The following is a 10,884-nucleotide window of genomic DNA, read 5'->3' on the forward strand; positions in this document are numbered from 1 at the left end:
GGCTGAAAGCAAAATATGTACGGAGGGAAAATTAGTCCCCATAGATGTTTTTCTGGTTACCTTTAACAAAATCAGCATGACCAACTTCCCCCAGTACTGATGCTCTTTCCTTCGGTAGAACATCTCAGCTTCAACAGATACCATTAGATCAAGATGCACAAGTCGTAAGGTTTCAGCAGTCAAGTAAAAATCAGCATTAGTTGGTAAAATTATTCAATATTTCAGTGTATAGAAAACATGCATAATTTGCTTTGGGAAATATTTCAGCATTATACACCATGCTCAAGATGAAATGTGTCATTAAGAATGTTTTCATGGGAGTGTGGTGTGGCAGGCAAGGCCAAAATTCATTACACATATTTAAATTGCCCTGGAGTGATTTGTTAAACTATTTCATACAAACAGAAACTAGGAGTAGGTTATTCAGCTCTGAGTCTGCTTCACCATTCCAATATAATCATGGACTTGACTTCCAGTCTATGACAGACACGTCACCTTCTGAGTGAAGATGTTTCTCCACATCAGTCCAAAGGTGGCGCAGTAATGAGCACTGCTGCCTCAATGCCAGGGACCCAGGATCGATTCCTGACTTGGGTCACTACCTGTGCAGATTCTGCCCATTCCCCCCCGTGGGTATCCTCAATGTACTCCAGTGTTCTCCCACAGTCTGAAAGTTGTAATTAGGTGCATTGGCCATGCTAAATTCTCCCTTGGTGTACCCCAACAGGTGGAACGTGGCAAGTAGGGGTTTGCAGTATTAACATAAGCCTGCACATGACAAACTTTAAACCAATCTACCCTGTAAACTGAAACCATGACTCCTTGTTCTAGTCACCACATTCCACCCCTCCATAGAAAACCACATCCCTGCATCCTATCTGTCCAAAGTTTTATACATTTCAATTAGATCCCCTCATTCCAAATGCCAAGTGAATACAGGACCAAATGCTCCTCATACAACAATTTGGACACCCTAGGAATTAGTCTGGTGAACCTTCGCTGCACTCAACAGCAAGTATATCTTTAGATAAAAAGGAGATCAAAATGGTGCACAAAACTAAGGGGGTGTCATCATTTGGGCATGATGACAAATCATGAGGCGAGGAGAAATTTCCTCACTTGTGGAAAATCTGTGTGTTGAATTTGATGAAAAGCCAGGACCAAAAATGGTGGAACAGGCTTGAAGGGTTAAATGGCCTACTCCTGCTTCTATTTCTTATGTTCCTATGTAGGCCAGACCAGCTAAGGATGGCAAATCTCCTCTCCTAAAAGAGATTAGTGAACAAGTTGAGTTTAAGACAAATTACTGATAGTGTGACTCAATGACCATGGAACTTTCAATTCCATATTATCAATTGAATTTACATTCCACTGGATAGTCTGGTGAGATTTCAACCCATGTCCCCACAGCATTAGCCAGGGCCATGAGATTACTTGAGCAACTTCACCACTATGCCACCATCTCCCTCAGAAGTACATAAAACGTGGTTGAGAGCTCTTCAGTTTTAAATCAACCATAATGTTTACAGTTCCCTTCAAATGGTTTTAGAATTCAACCTATGTTAAAACTGTAGGATTCCAATCTGAGTAACCTGGAAAAAGCAGGTCCACACTTTTCATACATAATACATGAAAACAGCAGAGATCTACAAGCTCAAACCATCAAGACACATTTAGCACAAGACTTGTTTACAATAGTATGCTGTATATTTCTCATTGCAGCCAGAAAAGCAGCTTGACTACATATGTGCCCTAGTACTCAAACTAATCAAAATTTACATCATGTTTTTGATGTAATAATTTTCCATCACTGAATTGCCCAGCAGCAGGGGATATATCAGATAATATGATATGGAGTGATCTACTTCAATTATTAATGGAGAGGAAACAATCCATGCAGATTCAGGTTTATAACACCAACAGAGCAGTAAGTCACTTCATCCACTTGCAATTTTTTTTGAACAAAATTTTAAGAATCATCCTTTGATTAAAAATCACATTAGCTTTCAAACAGTGAATCTACCAACTGTGTGGACTTAAATAGTTTGAGCTCGAATTCCAAGATGGAAACTACTGCAACGAATACGATCTTCAATAGATCAGTTCGTGCAACAAACTCTCAAATGTTTGACAGCAAAATGTCTCACAACCGAGTATCACAAATAACTGCCTTGGGGAATTTTTTGTCCTTTATAGCTCAAAAATGTTACAGTCTTTATATCTTTTCTCCACTAATCCACCATGCACTCCCCTGCCCCAATCCAAGTTGACAAATGTTTGAATTTTAAATTGTATCTTGGTCAAGCAATTAAACAATATTTTCAAACCTCAAACAGTATTTAAGATTTTTCAAAATTAGGAATTCTGAAAATTTTGACTTGTACTTATGCTTTGACAAAGCCAAAATTAAAGTAGCAAATAAATTCAGAGCTTCTTTAAACAGGATGCTGCTGGTTACTAACAAATCTACTCATGCCAACACTGCAGCTATGTTCAAATCCTAAATGAGTTTTGCAACTGATTACAGCACAAGGCAACTTGACAACTTATTTAGCTTTGCTCTGCCATTAATTGTCCCTTGATATGTTGCTTCTGGCTTCCAGTCACATCCATCTTCAGCAGAAACCAAGTTCAATGCAACTGAACAAAGCAACCGCAGCAGAGCCATCAGAAGTTACTCAGAACAGACCTCACAAGACGACTAGCTGGGATCCCAGTTTTTCCCAGTAGGGATCTTCTGATTAGAAAAACACTACAAGAGGTATAGATGTGATTAGAGATCTCAAAAACTTACCTTTAAAAAACTGGTACAAAAATCTGTATTAGAAGTTTCAGACTATTATGACTTTAATACAGATTGCATGGCAAAGTCAGATCATGCAGGCGATGATGCCTCACCTGCGCTTTGGAGCATTGTTCTATGCCTGTGCCTTGGGTGAGGCCAAGTGTGAGAAGAAACTCTGAACTGCTCATCACCATGAAGTGGACATGGGTGTGGTCATCACATGAGATTTGTCTCAGTTGTAATCTGTTTTAGACTGTTTAAAACAAGGCAAGGCAGAAAACAGCTGCAAAATTGTATCAGCAAGTAATCACATTCAGAAAAAAAGGAAACAGGGCAAAAGCATTTCAAGAATTTCCCCAAAGCCAAAGTTGACAATTACGTGTACAGTATTTTTGAAATACATATTCATGCACTGACATTGAACAGTGCTAGCATATTAGGTATTTTCAAATACAACTTGGTTTAACCCTGCACACAATTAAAAGAGAAGTCTTCCTAATAAAGCACCAACTTATTTTTGGAGGGGGTGGGGAAGAGAGAGGAGTCACTATAACCAAAGCAACACCCAAAAAGGCATCAGTTCTCAAATCAGCCAGCTGGGTCACACCACTTAGTTTCAGTGAAGCAAAAGTGCACATTTCTAATTGCAAGCGTAGTTTAAGACAAAAAGCAAAATGCTGAAAATCTAAATACTTAGCCGGCCAGCATCTGTGAAAGAAGAAATAGTTTCATTCCTCCTATGGACATTTACTGTCATGAATCTCTTCAATATTTATTAGTTTTTAAATAGGATTTAAATCTGCTTCCAACCATATTTTGAATCTAAAAATGAAACTTAAGACCTCAAAACAGAATACATGAAAAACTCAGGTCTGGCAACACCTCTAGGACTTCTGCTCTTTCATGCATTAGCAAATAACCCAAATGACTGATGACATTTGAATCAGATATCCCAAAGACAACACCAACTACACATGGCCACTCTCCTTTTGCAATCACTCCAAACTATTTTGCATTAAAGCCAGAAAACAGAAGTCATGGTTACAGTACAAGGCACTAAAAATCCAGCTCAGCAATTTTACTGTAGCCATTTTAACATGGCAAAACTTCAAGTTGTTGGACCTTGGCTCCTCCATTCAAAATTAAAATGCACTTAGTTTGGTTATCCAAACTCCTAATATGGACTCAATATCTCAATGTTACATCAAAAACACACAAACTAACCCAAATTTGATATCAATGTTTTCACACTGGTACAACCCTCCCACTTACAATTTTTTTGCCTCAGCCAAGCATTGCAATTTAATGCAATTAAGTAGCACACAGCAGGTCAACATTTTGCAGCCAAGAGTGGCCAAACGAGAGACAGAGACAATCCTCTGCAATACTTTATCCATTGCATTCCTGATTAATTCAGAAATATAAAGATTATATTCTTAAATGCAAGAGTTTAAGAAAATCCATTGTATTTTATCTTCCATGTCTTTTATTTCTTGCTAGGATTCCTTACAGCAATTGGAGAAAAAATATTTGTCCCAAATTCTGCTCCATATTAGCAGGCAATGGAAAATCCCAGTCTGAAAAAAAGAACCGCCTATAAAGTCCAGCACTGCTGACAGCAGCCACTTGTAGCCATCAACACAAGGAATCACTGCTCCCCAGGGTCTGCATCACGTTTGTACTACATCGCTGGTGTCAGAATTGGCCTGTCTTTGCCGTCAGCAGCACTGACATGACTGAGTGTATTTGAAACAACAACTGAGCAGCAAGTATAAATTGAGAAATAGGACTAATCTAGCCACAGCAACTCCTGCTGTAATAAACTGGTTGAAGTATGTGGACCAGTGTAAATCACTGCTTGCAAATCTTCAAGCAGCTAAATGTTTCAAACAGGACTCACCAAATCTAACTCAAATTCAAAGTACAAAGTGTTTAGATTCCAGAAATCATTCCTGTGTTTGCACAGTCATGCAATCTTACCAGCCTTCAGGCAGGGTCATTCAAAAACAGTCTGACCCTGGGATGAAGGAAAGAGCATTGGACCAGCCTTTTCCCACTTTCAAAAGAAAAAGTCAAATTTATTTTAATTCCTTGTTCTCAAAATGTGCGGTTCACCCAAGTTTCACATTAGTTTACAGCCCTCTGTCTCACTGGACTAATACATTGGACTCTACTTTTTGGAAAAGAAAAACAATGTGTTTCTAGTCTTCACACCCAGAATAAGCAAATCAAAACAGGTTGCAGTCCCTTTAGTACCAATTACAAGCAGGAATTAACCATAAGACTATTGCATTCTTTGATTGGTAAAGTAGTGAATTGACATGAATTGCAACATAAAACATACAGCAAAAAAAAAACAATTTACATCTGATGAATACTTTCATCACAAGGGATGGCAAATAACTGGTGCTTAACAGTTCCAACACAAATGGTGGAAAGAATGAGGCAAAACAACATCTCCATGGCTGTTGGAGTCAATAAGTCATTGCTATGGGCTTGTGCCATTCTGTCACTGAAATCACCAAAATTCAAATTAAATCTGATCACTCAAAAGTTTCAAGCAAAGCTTATCCAACTCTGGTTAAGCTACTGCACAAATCTCTAATTTCCTAATTTACAGTTTCACAAACCACAAGGTTAGCAGGTCCAGTCATAAATAGACATTTGCAATACCATTCCTAGCTTTGTAAGAGCAGATGGTTAGGATGAAACAGTTAAACCAGAATCACTGTACTTGGGAATGCTTTGATGTTGACAGTTCACAAAGCAAAGGTTGTATTCCATTTCAACACCACTATGTGCAAAAAAAGCTGTTTCACCACCCTCAAATGAACTATTAAAAAATTACCATGCAACTGATCAAATTTAAAATTTACATCTGAGAAAAGTTAAACATTTGATCCAAGTATTTTCACTTTCTAAAGATTAAATTTAGATTTACAATTCACATCCATTCAAGCAGTGGTTTCTACTGAGGGTCTCAAACTCTGGCTCGAGGGAAGTAGGTCACATTACCTCAGAAGTTCTCCATTTCTACTCAAATGTAGATTGTAAATTGATCAGATCAAATTTGGAATACTTTATGCACAATTATATAGTCACCTTATGAAGGCATCTGGATGTACTGCAGCTTGTAACTGTTTAACATCCTAAAAAGGCAGGTCACAATCTGTTTAGTACTTTGTTCCAAGTTAGCAAACACTCCTCCCAGTAGGCAGGCCTACAAAAGGATCCTTTCCATATAACGGTGGCATTGCTTCCACAGTTCATTCAACTATGCCGTCATCGCAGTTCCTATTTCCAAAGGACCAAGAATTTTCCTTCCCTACACCTGGGATCCTCTTGAACCGGCACGCCACAGAATTCTAACTTAAGTTATGTTATAACTCAACACCAGAAATTAAATATTTTAATTTCAAAAACAAGTTGATATCTTTAGTATGTCAGAATTAACATGATTCAATAATCAGGTAATGTATATTTAAGTGTCAAAATACAACTCAAATGATTTCTGTATATAAAAAAGGAACAAAATTTTATAAAAGCAAATTACTGCAGATGCTGGAATCAAACTAAAAGAAAATGCTGGATAACTATGAATTTTATATTTTCTACTGATGCTGTGACAAACTTGTATTTTGGCTTAAATGTTAATTTATCAAGTTCATCTGAAAATTTGAATCAAATATGCAGTTTACTGCTATTGCAGGACACTCAACAAATCATCCATTTCTTTCAGCTGTGAACAATACCACGGCTTAAAATGAACTAATTTAGAAATCTATTCTAATCAAAAATCTTGATCCAGGTATACTTAGACCAGTTATCAGGATCTACTTACTTGCAAGGAATGCTTGAATGTTTCTCACTTCAAGTTTTTAAAAACCTGAATGGTTCAGTTTTGTTTATGTGGACACAAATGCTAATTGCAGCCACTTGTGCAAACTGTGCTATTTCAAAACAGATGGCTATCATATAAAAGTGGGTAGAAGAAAGCAACAGGCAATGCACTATAGGTTGCTTATTTTTCCAATGCAGATTTAAACAGATGCAAATTACAGCTCAATATTGGCTAAAATAGGTAGATTTAATACCAGATTTTTAGCCGGGTTAAAAAGTTTAAGATTCAATTTCAGACAAAAAACCTTTGGAACCGTTTACAGTTTGAACATCTACCTTTAGACTTTAAACCTGCAAACAAGATTTGTTTCAATCTTTTGCAAATGGGTCGTGTTGTGATGGCGCTTCTCCACCAATATTTCTTCCCACCCCGGTAAGAAATGCAAGGTCGCTATAAAGGCACCTGGTACCATTCAAGGCTAGAAAGTTTACTCATCCCAATTTACTAAAAAATATAGTCGATCCCTAAACAAGGCGCCTGCATAAGCAACCGGTTAATCGAGCACCGCATGGCAACTTGTTGCAGTTTGTGGTGGGTAAAGTGCAACATCAAGCAGGGCGGCCATGCTGTTGGATGCCAAATACTTTATCCGGCACAAAAACCTCACCGGCCATATTCTACTAATGCATGCAACGCTACTGACATTCCCAAGCGGCCACATTGCATTCAGAGGCAGATGATCCTCTTGTACGATCAGTGACTGACGGCGCAGCACTCCTTCAGGCAGCCTGCTGCTGGGGGGGCCTCACTGTTTCTATTCAAGGAGGTAGCGTATGGAAGAGTAGCATTGCGGGAAATAAGTTCAAGGAGCAAGAATCCAATTGATGCTGGAGTGTTGGTGCCCTCGGGGGAAGCGTCTTGCCTGATGCCCCGCTCTCAAAAAAACCCTCAAAACACGTGCCTAGTTGGTGAAAACCACGATGAAGTTTTATAGCAAATGTCTGCACCTCAGTTGCCCCTCAGAAATCAGCTCACCGTCTTGTAGACTGGACACCGTGCCAGTCACGGCAGAAATAAACCCGTATACATTTTATAAGCTCTCTACTTTGTTTACACAAGGACTGTGGAAGAGGAAGTGCTTACACTGATTGGGTGGATGCCCCATTACTCAGCCGGTAGCTGCTGAGCACTTGAGTCACTGTTGAACACGAGTCACCCCAGCAAACCCACCTCTCCCCCCCAAAAACACACCCTGGAAAAAAAGTTGCCCCACATCAACCCAAGGCCAATCTTTCCCCATTTAACTAAATCACCTTTCCAGGAAGCTGCAATTCGTTACAAGTTATTGGGGAAACGTCAACTGCTAGCACCACGCTCTAGATGGCACATCTCCCTCAGCAAACGAGCTTACAATTCCCAATTTATCTGCATACGTTCAGCGACACATCTCCCCCCTCCAAACAGCGAAAGAGCTACTGGAAAAAGACTAGGCGCCCAAGCCTTTCAGACATTAGGAAAAATATATAGCCTTGCTCAAACCCATGTTGTGAACGCACTTTGAGCAATCAAATGGGGCCACTGTGACAAGTAAAAACCTGACGGATCTTCTGTGGCCGCGCCATCCTTTCGTTGCAGGAACACAAGCAAAACCACGGGGTAACAGTGCTGAAATTTACACCGATAAATTACTTACCGACACACCGAGATCGATTACCGATCGACGGAAACTCAATAGTTGCACGGCTGCCGCCACAGCACACCCGAACATTGAGCCGGTTTGCACTGAACTAGCATCGGGCCACCAGTCCCTATTCAAGGATGATTCATGAAGGAACTTACGTCTTATAAATACGGATATAATTACAGACGCTGGTGCAAGATGGATGATTAGGAGGATGTGAAACCGGCGGCGCAGGTATCATGTGGGGTGGTGTTGTCATTTAGCTGGGGTCTTGGGAGCCCAGTCCCAATAATTTTTTTTTAAAAAACAAAAGAAAGAGAGACACCCCCACTTGATGGTGATGTTGAGAATTCACAACAACAACAACAACACAACCAAACCGTTTTCAGTCAGGACAATTTCAACTCCGCAGCTATCTCATTACACACGTTGAGCCCTTCCGAAAATACACCTCGGGTTACATAATTCGACTGATCCACTGGCAGGAACAAAAAAGCCTGTCGAGAGCCGGGGATATAGGAGGGCTACATTTTCGCACCAGTTGCTGCCACAAGTGTTCCACCAGATGGACAGAGGAGAGGAGGAGGAGGGGGGGGGGGAAATAAAAAAGAAAGACAGAGAGAGGGGGGAAAAAAGAAAAGCGGTTATTAAAAGACGCGCGGGCCGAGGGAAACCCCGCTCATTCTTCCAGTGTTCTTCAACCAACAACCCCCTCCCCCCCAAACACACAAAAAAACAAACCGCTGAAACATGGAACCGAATCCCATACAAGACACACACACACACATACACACAGAGAGAGGAGAGACAGCAGCTGGAGAGCGGGCTGGGTGAAGTTGAACAGATTTCATTCAAGGTCACAAGAGCTATTGGTGATTTTATTAACAAAAAGCACAAAAATTGGGCAAACACACACACACCTGAGGTGAATGGGAACAATCAGTAGGAATAAAATTTTTGAGAGAGAAAAAAAAGGAGAGGGGATAAGTGATGAACATGCACACACAAGCCTGCAAGATAGATTATCTCGGATCTGCTAAAGCTTCATTTAAAGAGACTGGCTTCATGAAGAAGACCAAAACAAAAAAAGGTGGCAAGTTGCATGCACTGGGGTGAGCAAGCCAACTCTCCCCAACAACAACAACAACAACAACAACAACGGGAGAAAATTCGATTTTTGTTTGATATACCAGACGTGAAAATAATATATCTAATAGGAAGAGAGAGAGAGAGAGAGAGGAGAGAGAGCCATCAGTGGCTTACCTGCTGCAGAAAATCCTCCTGCAAACAACGAGGCATAAAAGAAGCTGAGTGGGAGGGAGAGAGAGAAATCCTGACAGAACTTTTCTTCCCTTCTCTCTCTCTCCTGCCTCCAGCTCAGGACGGCCCACCACTGTCAGAGTCTCCCTCCCAGGGCAAGGCAAGGCAAGGGGGTGGGGGGGGCGGCGAGGAAGAGGTGGGTGTTCTGCCCTTTGCCTTCTGACCTCCAATCACCCTCCCCCCCAAAAAAAAACCACACACACACAAACAAACAACCCCAAGAGCTTAGCACCACATTACAGAGTCAATTATATATACATACACATATATTATAGTTAACGAATAGCCCCCCCCCCTCTCTCACAGCGGGCTTGTGGGGCGGGGTGGGGGTGTTGTGTGAGGGAGGGGTGATTTGAGGCGAAGGTTGTCCCTTGTGTGAGGGCCGCCCGCCACAGAGGCCGCTTACTGACTGAACGGGCAGCTGGAGCCGAGGCGGTTAAGCGGGGTGGTGTTGTTGTTGTTGTAAAGGGTGCATGCGGGGCGGGGCAGGGCTGGGTTTGGGGGGGGGGGGGGTAAAGGAGGGAGGGGAGAAATGGTGGGCCTATTGCAATCAGGTGTGACTAGACAGCTCAGCCCCCACACACACACAATACTGACTGACTGACTAAATCAATCGAGCAGCTGGCTCCTCGCTTCGCCTTTTCTCTCCCCCTCCCCCCCCTTCCCCTCCCCAGATCGGCCCCGCCCCCCCTTTCCCTGGCCTTCTCCCAGCAGCCCCCCTCCCCTCCTCTCCCCTCCCCTCCCCGTCCTCGGCCATATCACGTGAGCGGGGGGGGGTTGCGCCACGCCATTGGTGAGCGACTGTCGGCCGGCCCATCCTATCGCCGTCCTCCCTGCCGGGCCGGCCCCGCCCCCCCTCCCTGACAATGCCGGCCCGTCCCCCTGTACCTGACTGGGGGGGGGGCGGGGCGGCGCCGGCAAGGGCGAGGGGCTGGGCTCCGCCCGGGGTAGAGGGAAGTTGCCTGACGTAATTGTTTCCATGACGTCGTGGCGGCCCCGCCTCGCCCCGCCCTCCTCGCGCGTCATCTCTCCCTCCCGCGCTCAGCCAGGATGATTGACAGTTGTGCCTCTTTTCCCCCCCAGGGCAGCAGCAGCAGTCAGGGTTGTTGTTGTACTTGTGTGCATGTTTCTCTTTGCAGCTCTCTGCGCCTTTAATCTGTCTCATCTCTTTATTAACCTGCTCCGAAAGGACTGATGCTATCGAATAAAACCTAATCTCTTTAGAAAAAAACTGGTGCATCAATTGCTAAAGCTTCA

At 42.4% G+C, this 10,884-nt stretch overlaps 1 protein-coding gene across 4 annotated transcripts in view; it reads right to left on the reverse strand.

Moving 5' to 3' along the window:
• atp2b1a (ATPase plasma membrane Ca2+ transporting 1a) overlaps positions 1-10,113 on the reverse strand; it is a 106,670-nt gene extending 96,557 nt beyond the window's left edge. Inside the window, exon 1 of one of the 4 annotated variants that reach the window (XM_080191319.1) lies at positions 9,571-10,112. The gene's annotated coding sequence lies outside the window, so the exon portion shown is untranslated. Of the gene's footprint in view, positions 1-8,319; positions 8,458-9,570 lie in introns of those variants that run through there. The other 3 variants (XM_080191321.1, XM_080191320.1, XM_080191322.1) reach the window with 3 other exon arrangements.
• Between the last annotated feature and the right edge of the window lie 771 nt (positions 10,114-10,884).

This window comes from Carcharhinus amblyrhynchos, chromosome 6 (assembly GCF_965287045.1).
Source record: "Carcharhinus amblyrhynchos chromosome 6, sCarAmb.v2.hapA, whole genome shotgun sequence".
NCBI classification, from domain to species: Eukaryota; Metazoa; Chordata; class Chondrichthyes; order Carcharhiniformes; family Carcharhinidae; genus Carcharhinus; species Carcharhinus amblyrhynchos.